The sequence below is a fragment of the Carya illinoinensis genome, chromosome 3 (genome assembly GCF_018687715.1).
Source record: "Carya illinoinensis cultivar Pawnee chromosome 3, C.illinoinensisPawnee_v1, whole genome shotgun sequence".
In the NCBI taxonomy this organism is placed as follows: Eukaryota; Viridiplantae; Streptophyta; class Magnoliopsida; order Fagales; family Juglandaceae; genus Carya; species Carya illinoinensis.
The window spans coordinates 29,405,215-29,410,103 of record NC_056754.1 but is presented as its reverse complement, the minus strand read 5'-3'; the positions used below and the strand labels follow the sequence as shown (position 1 = coordinate 29,410,103).

General features: G+C 37.3%; 1 non-coding gene across 1 annotated transcript; it reads left to right on the top strand.

The window, feature by feature from the left end:
- Positions 1-744: 744 nt before the first annotated feature.
- On the top strand, positions 745-851 carry LOC122305877. Its single transcript, XR_006241305.1, has one exon. It is a non-coding gene; the product is annotated as a small nucleolar RNA R71 (small nucleolar RNA).
- The last annotated feature ends 4,038 nt before the right edge of the window (positions 852-4,889 follow it).

The window sequence follows — 4,889 nt, the reverse complement described above, 5'->3', positions numbered from 1 at the left end:
AGTGTGATGGCCTTACATTATTCTTTTGGATTAACTTCAGTGTTATTAGGAAAAGCTCCTCTTTGTTGGGCATTGATGGTAGTGGCTAGTTGCCCAATTTGCACTTCAAGATTCTTCATAGTGGCTCCTATATTGCTACAATGAGTCTCAATGTTGTCCAATCGTAAATCAATCTTTTTAAACCTTGCATTGGTCTCCTGAACAAAGGAAACCATGGCATCCTCAAGTGATATCTTCTTCTCGCTTGGTTGGCTATCAAATCCTGGAGGATGTTGAGGTTGCAACACATTCTTTGTATTTTCATATGACAAATTCTCTTGATTTCTAAGCCCTGGATGATAGTAATTTGGCATGGGATTACCACGATAGTTGTAGTTTCGATTGTTGACATATTGAACTTGTTCTTAACTCGCTTCATTACTTGGAACTATTATACTTGTAGATGCAACATATTCTGTACTTTGTGATATCCTTTATGTTGTCAAGGCTGAAATCTGATGAGATAGAGTAGCTACTTGAGCTGAAAGGGCTGCTATCAGCTCCAAGTCATGAATTCCAGCAACCTTCTTAGCCAAAGTCCTCTCAGTTGGCCATTGATAGTTATTTGAGGCCATTTCTTCCAAAAGGGCAGCAGCACCCTCAGCTGTCTTCGACATCAAAGTTCCACCAGAAGTAGCATCAACTATAGTTCAAGTTTGCCCATTTAACCCATTATAGAACATCTGAACTTGCAACCAATCTGGCAATCCATGTTGTGGGCAACGTCGAACCAAGTCTTTATACCTCTCCCACACGTCATAGAATGACTCAAAATCATTTTGGTTGAACTAGCCAATCTCACTCCTGAGTTGGGCAGTTTTGCAGGAGGAAAGAATTTAGCAAGAAACCTCTCAGCCATGTTCTGTCAACTAATGATGCTTCCCGGTTGTAGAGATTGTAGCCAACATCTAGCCTTGTCCCTCAAAGAAAAAAGAAACAATCTCAGTCTAATGATGTCTTCAGTAACACCATTGATCTTCACAATGTCACAAATCTCTAAGAACATTGCCAAATGAATATTGGGATCATCGAGTGGCGATCAGCTGAATTGAGCCTGTTGCACCATGCTAATCAAAGCTGGTTTGAGCTCAAAGTTGTTGGCATTAATTGTCTGGCGCATTATGCTCGAGTAATTTCCATTCACAACTGGTCGTACATAGTCCTTCAAGGTGCGTGGTAGTGCCTCACGTTCTTCTTCAGCCATGACTAGTATCTTATTTCTTCTTCGTAATCTAAGAGTTCTTTCAATCTCTGGATCAAAATGAATAATATCACGAGATCTAGCACAGCGCATCTAATGTCAAAAACACACCTATAGAGCAAAGATAAAATAAAATTCTAAATTAAAACCAAGATTACTTTGTATCGATATTGACAAAAAGAATAAGAATAAACCAATCCCCAGCAACGGTGCCAAAAACTTGATTGGTGCAAAACTGCAAGTGCACAGTATCGTAGTTTTATAATAAAATGATAAGAAAAGATCGTCCTCAGGGATTGGTACCTTACTTTTGTCAAATACCAAAATTATACTAATCTCAATTTTATCTAGAGGAATCACTAAGATTTTTGTAGTTGCAAATTAAACTAAGATCAACTCAAAGAAAAATACGCAAAGGAAATAAAACTGACGTTCAAAGATCAAATTTATGGGAAAGAAAACTTCTAGGAAATCGATTTCACCTAATTCTTCACTATGCTTTTCTCATCCAGCTAATTTAATTTAATTCTTTTCGTCTATTAGCAAATCTCTAATTCATCCAAAAGCCTCTTTCGATAGTCAATTGGAAATAACTCTTGTTTATCAATTCACACAAGAATATGCAAATTAAATAATCAAGTAAGCAATAAGATCAATTATTTAATTACTACATAGGTTCATACAAGTCTTTCGATCTCTATATTTACCTATGCTGAAATATTCAAGATCTACCCTATGATTCCATCTTTCGATAGCAAATCACAAGATTAAATATCATCTAATCAATGACCAGTTAATTAGAAACAATAAACTCAGAATAAATCAGATAAACAAAGAGAGAATTGCCTTAAATTAGCATAAACAATCAAGCATAGTTCGAAAATAGGTTACATCGTTTTCCTAGAATAAATAAAATTTAGCTCATGCTAGAAATGAAATTCAATATAAACGAATTCACCATAATTATTCTGAGAATATTGGAAGAAAATAAACGATAAAAAATACTCCTCGCAGCCGCAACTCGTCTTCAAAAAACTCAAGGAAATGATTCAATGCTTTTCTCCCATCTGTGCTCGTGTATGATTCTAACGTACGTGCAAAATATGGAATTCCCTCTCCAAAACAGATAAATTGAATCCTTCTACCTGTGTTTTTCTGTCCCAAAAAGTGTTCTCCAGTCAACCACCGCGGCCATAGAGTGAAAAATCCATTTTATATGGTGTGACAGCGGAAAACCTTAAATCTGTCAAAATACGATGTTCGTTCGAACGGGGTGTCGAGCGCACATCGAGCGTTCGACTCTGCCTGATTTCGCTCGAGCGGCCAATGTCTCCGCTCGAGCGATCTTTGTTTTCCAGCAACCCGCTCGAGCTCACTGTCGAGCGGCAGTCGAGCGTTTGAATCTGCCTGAATTTGCTCGAGCGGCAAAAGCCTCCGCTCAAGCGATCTTGTAAAATTTGCAATACAAAATTTTGCAAGTCATCAGAAATATCGGAGAATTTTTTGGGTTATCCGCCGTTGGTTACTTGTGCTTGAAATCCATCTAGATGCACTACATTTAGGGCATTCATTGTACTGAGCATTTGCCTTCCAAAATAAGGCACAATCATTTGGACAAACATCAATTTTTTTGTAACTAAATCCTAAACCACGCTCCAATCGGCGGGCGTTGTTATATGAGTTAGGGAAAACAGCTTCCGGGAATGCGGCTTGCAATAACTTGATAACCATATTAAAGGACTTCACCGTCCAACCACCAATTGTCTTGATGTGAAGCAACTTCACTATAAATGACAACTTTGAGAAATTTGAACATGAAGGATAAAGTGGACGTCGTGCATCGGCAACCAACTCCTCGAAACTCAAGAAGGATGGAGTAGTCGAGGTGTGTGGTTCATCATCAATGTCTGCATCTCCATCATTTGTAGCTGTATTATCCATAAACGACCCCATCCGAATGTCATCTAAAAGATCGTCCACTTCATCAATATACTCATCAACATCTGATGCATCATCACCTTCATCATCAGAAAATGTAGTGTGTAGGAACGGGTCATCTTCTCCATGGAATATCCATTCAGTATAGTTTGGATCAATCCCTATAATAAACAAGTGATTTTCCACCAGATTCAAAGGCTGGAAAGCTCTATTTCGGCATCGCTTACACAGACACCGGATGCGATCTGATCCCGGTGAATTGGCTTGTGCCAAAGCCATGAATTGTCTAACACCTTCACCATATTCATTGGACTGCAATCTATCTTCAATATGCATCCATGTTTTATCCATCTAATGGTGGTTGGAAAACACTATAGTTAGTAAGGATGAAAACAACAAAACTGCAATTTCCACCAAAAACGCACATAGATGGATTATCTTGCGATAATCATTGACAAAGTTAAATGTAGTCTAAAGGGCTAAAAAGAGTTCGGTATAAAATTGGACATTGCACAAATAATATGAGACTGGGTAACTACCTTACAATGTCAGTTTTGGGATATTAACAAAGACATATGTTTTCTATGGCCATTGAAGTTCTCTTTAAACTAGTTAAAACCTAGGTTGGGTCTTAATGATGGCAAATCATGATGTGTGTTTCCTAATGTATTTGGCCTCCAAAGTGGAAGGCCTTAGATGGATAAAATTCAGTATGTAAGTGTTATGCAAGCTAGGCTCTCTCGTTATGGTATTGAAAAATTATGTAGCCAAAGGGCTCTAACTACAATCATAGAGAAGAGAGAGAGGCTCAACATAAAAATTCATTGTAAGAGCTCATGTTGTAGACTTGTTATAGGCCCTTTGCCTTATAGTTTTATTATAAAACCCTGTTTCATACTTTCATACTCACCAAGTATGAAAACATCCCCCTCAACAATTATCCATATATATCACTATGATCTAAAAAAGTAAATATGAAAGCATTTATACTAGATGAAGATTCTGAGAAACTCAACCCAAGGGGAAATATTTCAGGCTGAAAATATACTTTATGATGGTATAATCAAGAGTTTTTTTTAATAAATGTGCACGTTTTCATCTATTTGTTGTACACAGAATCATAATGCATAGTTATTATAGTACCAAATTGTCCATTAATGGGCCATAGTTAGGTGTAGGAAATGAATGTTAGGAGTGGGCAAGAAGAAAATAAATGATTTTTGCCCTGAGTAAGGGATAGCAAATTAATTAATGCAGAAATCTTACCTGGATGTTCAGATAACTGGTAATCAGGAGGAGAAAATGCTTGTATTGCTGTAAAATCTAGATGTTAGACATGCATCCGAGGCCCAGCTGTATCCCTCATGGGTAGCTATAGATATCTGTGACATAAATAAATTCACAACTGAATTAAATTGATTACACAAAGGAAAAAGCACTCCCCACACTATTCAAATGAATGACCAAGAAGGAAAGCAGTTAGTGAATTATCCATGTTTTATACCAAACACATGACCATATAGTTAGTACTTCATACATGCGTTTCATTATTTTGTAAGAGATTTGTACAGGCCACTAAAGCAACAAGGCCAAATACATCAAGAAATACCAACAAGAGACCCATATACAACCACCACCATATGCCTTAAAAGTATATGGTAGGATTGTCAGAGCCACACATCCAAACTACCTCCTGTTTGAATGCTGGTTG